The sequence below is a fragment of the Castor canadensis genome, chromosome 12, assembly GCF_047511655.1.
Source record: "Castor canadensis chromosome 12, mCasCan1.hap1v2, whole genome shotgun sequence".
Taxonomy (NCBI): domain Eukaryota; kingdom Metazoa; phylum Chordata; class Mammalia; order Rodentia; family Castoridae; genus Castor; species Castor canadensis.
In genome coordinates, this window is record NC_133397.1 from 21,492,837 (window position 1) to 21,504,934 (window position 12,098).

Below are 12,098 nucleotides of genomic sequence, written 5' to 3' on the forward strand. Positions count from 1 at the left end.
CTCTGACATCATCTACACAGGGACTGGCAGATACCCAGATAGGGAACTGGTGACAGGTCTGCCCCTGGCCCCCACACCCTGCCAGACCTCATGTCCTCTGTATTAGGTACTCAAACCATCCCATCGGCCTTTGGTACCCTCCCTGGCCTCCAGGCCTGGCTCACTGACCACCCTGCTCACAGCAACTGACTTCAGTCATCTTACTGTCTCAGATCACACCTGCTAGGAGAACTACATCCTGGGCCACTGTCAATGTAGGTCCTTCATCTGTAGCACATGGGGACACCCGCTTCCCTTCTAGGGGGTTGTTAGGTTAGTCTCCACTCTATTAAAAAGGACTCAGTTGCTTAGAGTTTAGACAGCTGGGAAGCCTAGGGTTGGGGATTCAAGAACAAGTAAATCCACAGATTCAAGTGCCAGCTCAACTCACTCTCTCTCTCTCTCTCTCTCTCTCTCTCTCTCTCTTCCAGTCACTCACCTCCGCTTCCCACTACATTGCCGACTTTCGCTCCTGCTTTACACACACCACTTTGGAAGATGGCAGCCAGCAGGCTTGGGTTCTAGTTCTCCCAGCTTAGGATCTCAATGGAAGAATACCATTTTTCTCTCCTTCAGGGAGCCCGCTGATATCACTAGGTCCTTCAACAACCACCCCCCCAACCCTGAACCTCAAGGTCTAAGACCCACAGTTGTCCTGATTTTGTTTTTTATTTCTTTGTTAATGACCCCTTGGCTTACAAGGTCACCCCTAGCGGAACAATCCCAAAGATTACATCAGTTGCTCTAGCCCGCCCTGAACCAGGTTCTATGGCCTGTGGAACAGCATGGATCACATGCTCAACCTGCTAAGTGGGTGAAAGTGGTGACATTGGGTGGACAGGTCCTGCCAGCGTCCTAGGAAGTAGGGGTGAGGTTGTTCCCCAAGGCAAGGCATGCTAGCAAGTGTATTACACTGCACTGATGGTGCACACCACCCCGTGGGCCTCTCCCCACGTGCATGCTTCCCAAACACTCCTGCCACCTGACATTGGTGGCTCTACGACATTGGACATGTGCTAAAGGCCACTGATTGTACACTTTAAAATGGATAGGGGAATTTCACTAAATAAGAAAGATACTGTTGGGCTGGGCGTGTGGCTCAAGTGACAGAGTGCCTGCCGACAAAGTGCAAGGCCCTGAGTTTAAAACCTGGAACCACCACCAAAAAAAAAAAAAGAAAGAAATACTGTTTAAAAGTAGCCAGTCGTTGCACTCACTCTCAGCCTTCCCAGGGAGGCCAGCTGGAAGAGCAGAATGTGAGTAGTGTGTGCTCCGTCCATGAGGTCTCCCTGTGGCTTCTTGTCACCCTGTCCCCTGTGGTGAAAATATCAACTCAGCCACCACCAACACCATGTATATAACGGTGCAGAGAAAATTGATTATTCACAATAAAGTCTGGCTTTGGTGAGGGAAGACAGGAAGAGAGCACATGGTTTCAGCAGACAGGGTTCCCGCCCATGGCCTGCACCCCATGCTGGCAGGGCTGATCAGGCTCACTTCCTGAGAGCAGCCAGGTCCTGGTCTGACTTCCTGGGAGAATCTCCCGGTTTATGGTCCTCTGTGGCTGTGGCTGAGGAGCTGCAGGGAAGAATGTCTCTTTGGGGGGGACCAGCTTCCTGATAGCATAATCACATCTTCCCAGGGACTGAGCCACTGGGGCAGGAGACACCATGTCACTTCCTGCAAACTGCAGCCAGAAGCTCATCAGCTCAGTTCCAGGTGTCCATGAGTTCTGGGGTGTCTATGGGCTCCAAAGGCAAGAGTGCACTGCTAAGCATGCCCGCCACTGACACCGGGAGCATCAACACACAGAGTGGGCATGGAAGTGCTCTGTCACCCCAGAAAGCCACTATCAGCATTCACAGAGAAAATCCTATACACAGATTCATCCCCTATGGCTTTATATGTGCCTGTATGCACCTATTTGTTCAGTTATTTTTACCTTCTCATTGGATTTCCCACAGCAACTTTTATAAAAACCTTCTCAGACCATCTCCTAATAGATACCTCAGGCCCTGCCTCTCACTCCAGCAGGATCCCCGACCCTGTACCTAGACCTATATAAAAATAAAATAGAGGTAAAATGTGTACATCCAGGCATGTGTGTATAGAGAGATAGTTGATGGAATCCCTTGCCCTGTCTCCTGAGAATACCTAAAAGCAATGAAGCCCCAGCAGGAAAAAGCACACCCTCTACCCAGATCCTGATTCCCAAACGCCATTCTTCACTAAAAGGAGCTGAGTCAGCAAGGAACAAACTCAGCCCAGAACGTGTAAAGGTAAGGGTAAAGAAGTGCTCAAGGAATAAACGATGGGGCAAAGAAACCCCTCCTCCCCACTGGTGAAATATGGGACAATTTGAACAGTAAAATAAGTGGTGAGAATAACAGATTATAACCCTCAGGTCATGACAGAAATGACTGGAGTCTGCATTGCTAATGACAGACAGGATGTGTTCTGAGAAAAGCATTGTGAGGCAACTTGTACAAACTTTACAGAGGGTACCTGTCATAGGCGGCTATGACATCACTTGGTGACATAATCTGATGGAACCAGCATCCTACACGCCATCTGCCATTGACTGAAATGTTACGCGGCCCATGAAAGTAATGAATAAATTGCAAGTTTAATGAGGGATTTGAAATATTTAAATAACCTCAAAGTGCCTCCCACAAATTCCTAATTACCAAGAGCAAAAGAGCAGCTTTACAGCAGAGAAACCCAAAGCACATCGCTTTAGCCCCATGACCAAAATCAAAGTAAGTGTCATCAGTAACAGGTCAAATCCAAATGATGGCCACCTGCCAGGACAAAGTGAGAGTGGGATGGCATCGTGTCTGTGATCTTCCTACCAAAGGTGCCCACCTGAATCTGGTATGCTTGCTTTTGTTTTTGTTGTTTTTGAGACAAGGTCTTACTATGTAGCCCAGGCTGGCCTTGAACTTATGATCTTATCTCATTCTTCCTTGTGTTGGGATTATAGGTATGCACCTCCATGCCCAGCTTCTGAATTTTATCTTGAGGAGACGGCAAACCCCAAATAAGCAATATGATGCAAATAAACTGTCTTGCATTTTTCAAAAATGTCAAGGTCACGAAAGTCAAGGAAAGTTTAAGGGGCTGAAGGTGTAGCTCAGTGAAAGAGTGCCTGCCCAGCATGCCTGAGGCCCTGGGTTCCATCCCCAGCACAGCAAGAAAAGAGATAGAGGGAGGGACAGGAAGAGGGAGAGGGAGAGGGAGAGAGAGACCCTTCCATACATCTGTATGAAAGTAGAATAATGAAACACATTAAAAACTGTAATTAAAAAAAAAAAAGCTGGGTGCCAGTGGCTCACACCTGTGATCCTAGCTACTCAGGAGGCAGAGATCAGAAGGATCGAGGTTTGAAGCGCACCCAGGCAAACAGTTCCACGAGACCCTATCTCAAAAAACCCTTCACAAAAATAGGGCTGGTGGAGTGGCTCAAGATGAAGGCCCTGAGTTCAAGCACCAGTACCCAAAAAAAAAAAAAAACTGTTAAAAAAAAAAGAGGGGGCGTAAATATGATCAAAGTACATTATATGCTTGCCTGGAAACATCACAATGAAAAAATAACAGGACTGGAGGTGTGACTCAAGCAGCAGGGCACCTGCTTTGCAAGCATGAGTCCCAAGTTCAAACCCCAGTCCCACCAAAATAATTTAATCAATTAATTAAAATAATGGCTTATGCTTTGACGAGTAATTTTTTTAAAAGGTATTGTTAGAATAATCGGTGCACCCTGCATGCAGTGAGGATTAGTGGTAGTGATTTTCATGTGTGTGTTTTGCACTGAAAGAGAGTGCTCCATTTGTAAGAAATATAGGTTCAGAAGTTTTAGGGGCATGGATGATCATGTTGACAACTTATTCACAAATGATTTGGAACCAAATAGGGATTTTGTACCATATTTGCAACTTTTCTTTTGTAAGTTTGAGATTGTTTTACAATAAAAAATTCACAAAATTACAGACATTATAGCATTCTGTTCCCCCATCTCCACCCAGGACTATGTAGACTGGAGAGTGCTGTGAACGCCAGGACATTTCCCACATATGGAGTGAGCAGGGCTCTCTTGCTGTGCACTTCCCTTGGCTTCTCTCTTTCTGAGGAGGTCCAACCTCTTCCATTCACAAAAGAACACCCAGGTTTTATCTTGACCATTTTTCTATCAGGTTGAGGGGTTTTCTCCTTGGTTTTTGTGACCTCTTTGTAATTGAGAGCTCTTCCTCCACTGTGACAGAAGGCACCTGTTTTTCTTGCGCTTTTGCAGTCTGTGCCCAGCCTTGTTACCAAGTAGCCTGGCAAGGGATGGTCTTGTCCTGTAAGGAGCTTAAATTCCATTCAGAGAGCAGTAGCCATTTCCCTAAGATGACACTAGGGTGCTTGAGCAAGAAGTGACCTTGACTGGAATGAAAGTGTCCCCTGATGGCTGGGTGGGTCTCTGTAGGGACCCACATGGGCCATGGGGCTCAGAGAGCAGCATGGGGAAGACTAGAAGAGCATGACCATGGGATGCCCCTGGTCACTTCCTCTTACTTCTCCATCTTTGGTCGCCCCCTCCCCAGGCTTGGTCCTTCTGTCTTGGAGACCTTCCCTCACCCTGCAGGTCCCTTCCTCTGAGTTCCTCCCACTTCCCTCTGCTCCTTCTGAGGGGAAGAAAGCAGGAGCTGTACCCACTGGACAAGATCTTATCCAACCTTTGCACCAAGTGTCTGTGTCGGGGGAGCAGGGTGAGCAATCCCTGTCACCTCACTTTCTGCAAGTCCTCCCTTTATGTCAAGATAAAAGATTAAGTTATAAGTCAATTCCACGTAACTCAATCAAAAAGGTATCGTTTTTAAAAATTAACCTTTTTATTTGGAGATAATTTTAGATTGACATGCAGCTGTAAGAAACTCTACAGAGCCAGGTGTGGTGGAATATGCCATTAAACGCAGCACTCAGGAGGCTGAATGAAGCGGGAGGATCTGAGTTTGAGGCCAGCCTGGGCTTCATAGTAAAACCCTGTCTCAAAAAAAAAGTTACTAACAAGTTTAAAAAAAAAAAACAACACTACAGAGTGTTTCCTGTACCTTTTACCAGTTTCCCGGGGACGGCACCTCACAAACCTTTAAACGTAATGTCACAACCAGGATGTTGACATTGAAATGAACATTTCTGTCACCAAAGGATTCTTCATGTTGTCCTCTTACAGCCTCCCCTCTGCCCCGCCCTTAACCCTGGGCAGCTGCTAGTCTGTTCTCCACTTTCATAATTTCATCATTTTGATAAGGTTGTATAAATGGAGTCAGGCAGCATGTGACCTTTTTCGGGTTGGCTTTTTCCACTCAGCGTAATGCTATGAAGATTCATCCAGATCATGGTGTGGCAATAACTCACCCTTTTATTTATTGCTGAGTAGTATTCCATGGGGTGGATGTACCATGATTAGGCATTCACCTGTTGAAGCACATCTGGAGTGTTTGCAGCTTTTCACTATTTGCCAGTTTCCAGGGCCAGGATGGTGGACTGACTCACACCATGGCCCGTAGGCATGGACTGGATAGGCCTGTGGCTATCCAAACTCTGGCCCATTTGCTAGTCACACGAGTCACACGGGGCCAGAGTGGGGAAACAGATCAGGCAGGGCCAGTGGGAAACATGGTCTTGGGAGTCACTGATGAGCCGCTGTTTTGAAGTTGTGTAAGGGTGAGGGGCAATTGGAGGGAGGCCGGCAATTGGAGGGAGGCCAGCAACTGGGTTGGGTTGTTAGAGTTGTAAAATGTACCCAGGGGCCAGAGGAGAAGCAGAGCTGAATGGAATGGGGAAACTTCTGGAGAGACATGGCTATCGAAGGATGGTGACTCATCATCACCCAGCCACTCGTGCATGGCTCTCAAGGGAGTGGACACCAGAGATGCCAGAGAGAGCAGAATTTGGCAAAGGAGATGAAGGCAAGGGAGAGAGCCAAAGGGGCGCCGGAGGACCAGGGGAGAACCAGGTGAGGAAAGAGGCCTGGGAGGGAATGGGGCTAAGGAGAAAGAGTTTCTTAGCTATTGCTGCATAACAGACTGATCCGAATCTTACTGGCTTACTTGCCATCTCTTGGGTCACAGTTTCTGTGGGTCAGGAATCTGTGAGTGGCTGGGTGGGGTTGTCTGGATCCGGGTCCCTCACAGGCCATGGTCAAGGTTACTATTGTCTCAAGGGCTGGTGGGGAAGAACCCACTTCCAAACTCACTCGTGGTGGGCGCTGCCAAGTTCAAGTTGCTCACAGGTTGTTGGACCTGGGGCCTCAACTTAGTGCTGCCTGCAGGCCGAGGCCTCCCTTCCTTCCCTGCCCCGTAGGCCTCTCCACAGGGCGGCTTCATCAGCACTCAAGGGGAGGGGACTACACAGGGGCTGAAAACTAGGAAGTCATTTTAGAAACTGCCACTACAGGGAGCAGAGACACAGCTGGATTTGACCCATGCCTACCAAGAGTGGCCTGGGAGAAGACGAGTCAGGAGTGGGAGGGAGCAGAGGACAGAATGGAGGAAGACAAGTGGTGATTCCTGAGCTCAGCTGCCCTCAGCACCTCACAGAGACATGGACACACCCAAGTCCTCCACTGGTTCCCAGAGGACCCAACCCAGGTCAGTCACCTACCTGGCTTCTCTTCTCCCCTCCCCCAACCAGGAATAAAGGAACAAGAACGAGCAGCCTCAAGGGCTGGAGTGCCACTCCTGTCTCAGAGCCTTGCCTAGCGCAAGGCCCTGGGCTCCAGCCCAGCACTGTACAAAATTCAAAGATAATTCCAAAGAGGCCCTCCAGGCAGCCACAGGAGCACAGCACCTGTCACCATCTCCATGTCACCAACTGCCACTGCCCTCAACGTGTGGGAAACTCTTCTGGACATGGAAAGAGGGGACTCAGCCCATGGGCGTGTCCACACCCGAGGACTGGCATCTTTTGCCTGCCACAGCCTGCATCCCCCAGCCCCATTTGGGAAGGGAGGGCCCCTCCCTGGGAACTCTCCCCACTGAGCCTGTGAAATGCCCTGCGCCTGATGCCCCATCCTTCTGCAGCCACAGGCCTATCCAGTCCCAGAGGCCATGGATCACTGATGGGAGGGACAGACAGAAAGATGGCGAGGGGCTGAGAAGGTGGCACTGAGGGCTTCCTGCAAGGAGTTGGCAGTCTGAGGGGACAGTGAGGCCAGAATGAAGCAGGTCCTCCAGAGAACTGGGGCTGGATATGGAGTTTTGGAGGGGCCTACAGAGAGAACAGCAGGTGCAAAGCTCAATTCACAGGCTGTGAGCAAGAAATGTAACTGAAGTGAAAATTCCCCTTTGGAACAAGGGGCTTATGGCAGGCAGGATAATGTCCCCGAGACGTCCATGTCTGAATGACATGGCCTGTGGCATGTGAGGTCACATGCTGAGGGGACATAGGGATGTCAATCACCAGACTTTGAGGTACAGAAATGGCCTTAGAGAATATGAGTGGTTCCCATTCAGTCACCAGGATGAGTTGGTGTCAGAGTGACGTCCCATGACAACCAGCTCACTGGGGCTGGCTCTGAAGATAGAAGGGGCCGGTGCCAAGGAATATGGGCTGCCTTTAGAAGCTGCAAGGACAAGGAAATACGTGCTTCCCTCGGGCCTCAGTCTCCTTTTCTTCTCCTCCAAGCTGGGGATGGAGCCCAGGGAGCCCAGCTGAGTCTGGATACCTGGATTCTGACCCTGGCTCTCCCTTTAATTTGTTCTTTGATCCTTAGAAAGTCATTTTTCTTCCTTGACCTTAGTTTTCTGAAACATGAGCTTGGGACTGGCTCTCTACCATGCTCCTGAGGCCAGCCACACCTGGGGATGAACAAAGGTTGGGGGAAAATCCCAAAGTCCAAACCCCCACCTCCAGGCCAGACTCTCTTTTCCATTTTATTCCTTTTCTAATTCAATATAGGATCAGAGCCCAGGTGATAACAATGACTCCCAGAGGACAACCCCATGACAGAAGACCAGAGGGCACAGAAGACCAGAGAAGTTAAGCAAATTTCCCAAGCACACACAGTGAGATGGGGCGGAGTAATAAACTGAGGTCAGACTCCAGCGAGGTCATTTTCCCCACACAGGGGGCCTCCTCCAGGGAAACTTGTGTCCCAGGATGGTGCTGGGGTCAAGGACAGGGGCTTCCCCTTAGGTAGTTATGGCTTTGGATATGTAGCTTGGCACTTACCAGCTGGGTTGATATTGGTAGTGGTGGTTGTGCAGGACTCATAGGGTTTTGGGAAGGTTGAATGACACAGTGTGGAGTTCTTGGGACGGTACCTGACACCAAAGCCCTCTACACACTCAGCTAACACTACCATGACTAATCGCCACCCTGCTTTTCTCTGTCCCTCATCTCACAGGGGACAGTGAAATGAGGGAATTCCCCTTTCAGGATGAGCTCTCATTAGATCCTAATCACACACCTGAAGGCAGACAGGTTAGCAATTGTTACATCTATTTTGCCGCTGAGGCCACTGAGGCCCAGAAGTCTTGGTGGCAAGTCAGTGTCAGAGCCAGGACCAGACCTATACTCACGGCCCTGCCCTCTGCCCACTTGGGATTTCCCAGAGGAACCTTTGTGTCTGTGGAGATGGTGGCCCTGCTGACTGTGAACTTCAGGCTTCCAGCTCTGTCCCTGGCAGGTCTGAGTCAGTCTCTCCTTCCACACCTTTCTCCCAGTGTCCCTGGATGCAGAGCACCTGGGAAACCTGGCTGCCCCCAGACACCTGAAGTGTCTCCTGGAGACCGAGCCTTTCATTCCACAATCACGGAATCCTGGAAGCTAACGAGCGAGCAGGGCAGGGAAGCCCTGACTGGGGGTGGGGGGGTGGGGGTGGGGGTGGGGGGGGTGGTGGAGCAGAACCTAGGCTATGGAAACCCATGTTCTTAAGCAACACATGTCTTGGGGACACAGGACCTGGAGGGGCACCAAGGTCATCAGAGCAGAAAAAGAAAGAGTTGCCTCTGTACTTGGCTAGGACCCCCAGCACAGACCACAGGGATCTGGGGTTGAGATCTCTGGCCTCGGGAGCAGACTGTCTTAGGTTCTGGGGTGCCTGCTGGCTCTACCAGGGCTAACCTGGGTGTGTAAGAAGCAGGTTTTCTACAGGTCCTTAGAGGAAATGTTTCCCCACTGTTCCCTCAGCTCCCACTCAGCAGATTTCCTGGCTCTGTGGCTGACATGGACCCTCCTTTTCTGCCAGCCAGCCTGGCCCATGGCTGCCCTGTCCCTTCCTCCCGTGGCACATCAGCGTGGAGTTTCTTCCTCACACACCAGGGGAAGGGCCTGGCCTACTCGTCCCCTAAGCCCCAGCTAGTAACACAGGCCTCCTCCCTGTTGAGAGATGGTTTTCCTGGTTTACCTCTGCCTTTCTGTCTTGTAACAATGACTGCCTCTGTAACTTTTCTCTTCCTTCCTTCCACTGGTAGTAGAGTAGAAGCAGAGCTACATGGTAGGGACATTCTCCTTGGGGTGAAGTTAATGTGTGATATTCCAAAGGTAAAAACAGATTTCTTGGACCTCTGTGAGGAGGCTGCTGTCCCAGGCAGAAATCCGGGACATGTGGCACATTGTAGGTGCTCCAAAAAACAAGAACTCCTCTTCCTGCATCCCCTCCTCCCCCACCTTTCCTATACCACCACCTGAGAACCTGGACTCCCAAAGCAGAGGGGTCTGGGTGCGGGGGAGAGGGATCCCAACCTGCTTCTTAGACTCTTCTTAAATTTGGAGATAGGCACATGAAGTTGTTATTGGAAAAAATGATCCCGAAAATTTCCTTGATTCTTGCATCCAGCAGGAAAATTCAAGCAAGATGCAAAGATTTGGTCTAAGTAACAGTACAGTTTATTAGGAGAGGAACAAGCAGGAGAAAAGAGAGAGGGATGCATTTTCCTGTTCCCCACTCAGGAAATGGGAGCAAAGACTCAAAATAGTGGTCCCCAACTCCTAGTTTTATACTAGAGAGCTGATCAAGAAAATGGGTCCGGGTGGCTGCAATGGCTGAGAAAACAGCGAGGGGTTACCCTTCCCAGCCACACCCAGTCACACCCACAACCCACCCAAGTCACAGAGACAACAGGTGTGCTTTAGAACTTCCCTTTCATTACTCTCTACCCACCCAAGGTTCCTGGTAGTTTGTTAACATCTCAAAGAAGAAAGCAGAAGCAGGTAGCTCCTCTTAGTCTCTCTGCTCCTGTAACTTTAGCATCTGAAGGACAGGAGGGGGCTAGCTGCTCTGGCTCTCCTGTTCCAATGTCAGAGCTTGGCTCTTTAAATATTTATTAAAATAATACGATTTCCTTGTCTCCTCTTATGATCACCGCTTATGTCTAACTGCTACTATCAAAGTGACCCATGACTATTTCAGTTCTGTTTAGCTCAGTGCCCTGACCTGGTGAGGCTGCAGGCTGACCGCCCCCCAGTCGGCCTTTTGAGAGGACAGGCTGGAGACAGATGCCTTGGCTGTCAGAAGCCCTGGGAGCAGTGAGCGCTGCTCTGGGATCTCTGCGCGACTAGCTGGGGCAGGGGACTGGTGGGGGTCGACCAGGGAAAATGGTGCTACCCTACACATCTCTCCAGGCATCCCCTGAACTAGGTGGGGCTGGGACCCAAAAGATGCTTGAAACATTTAAAGCCACTATTGGTCGCTTTTCTGAGCCACTTGCCATCAAGTCCTGGAGGGATGACCTCCAGCACAAACCCGGGCCAAAGTGTGGGACAGTTAAGTAGAGGCTGAAAAGCTCTTACAGCTCCTGCAGACCCCGCCGCCAAGACTCCTTAGCGCCCCAACTGGTGGGTCCGCTGGACCCGTAGGCCCAGACCTAGGCTGCAGTTTTCGGAGACCCTCTCCCGGGGCGCTGCACCTGCGCCCCTCAACCTCAAGGTGGCGCAGGCGGGAGGGCGGAGCGAGCATTTGTCATTCACGGAGGGGCGGGAACTCATAAATACTGGCTTCTGATTGGCTGGACTCAGGTTTTTCTAGTGGGTCTGGGAGGGGACCCACGCAGGAAATGTGTGCGTGGGAAGGGGACACAGGGAATGGGAGAAGCTGGCTCAGCCGACACAGAACATTAGTGGTCTGTCCCTTGGGCGTGCTCGCTCCTTAAGGACAATCCTAACTATGAATTTTTTCTTTTTAAAAAGGCAGTTTGCTAAGTGTCTGAATTTTCCATTTTTCATACATTTATAAGACATCTCATATAAGATACTCCAGGAAAAAAATCGTGGTAACTTCTTATAATAGGTACAGTATTCATAAGGCAGCTAAGGGTTCAGGGTCTCCCAGACCTTTTTTTTTTGGTAGGATTGGAGTTTGAACTCAAGACTTCCTGCTTGTAAACCAGGTGCTCTAACCGCTTTAGCCACACCTCCAGTACATTTTGCTTTAGTTATTTTGGAGATTGGGGTGGGGGGGGGAATCTCGAGAACTATTTGCCTGGTTGGCCTCAAACCACAATCCTCCGGATCTCAGCCTCCCAAGTAGCTCGGATTACAGTGAGCTACCAATGCCCAGCCAAACCTTCCTTTTTCGTTTTCTCCTTAGTCTTTGAACTGAGGACGTGCATACCAGAAAAGGCATGTTTGTGGGTGGTTCTGTTTGCACGTGGTGGTGTTGGGGGCGGGTTCAGAGTGCACTGTGAGCGGGAAGCCCCCACATCTGCCCGGGAGGGGCTCACAGATGAGTAGGACAGACAAAGGGAATCACGAAAAGGAAGTAGTGGTGCACCTGGAGGGGCAGATGTGGGGTTCTAAAGAAGCCTTGGGGTGACCCAGCCCTTGCCCAGGGAACACTGCCCTGAGGTTAGACTGATCTCAGTGCAGAGGATGAGGGTCCCTTGTGGAGGAGATGGGAGGGGCAAAGGGACAGGGGAGCCCTTTGGGATGCCCTGGGGCAGCCTGTGTCCGGTTGATGTGGAGGAGAGCACTGGATGCGGGTAACTTCCGGAACATTTCTTCCTTGCTCCAGATGGGAAGCCATCTCTGGAACTGGGTGTGTTGGGGCACTGAAAACTTTGTCCCTGGGGAAG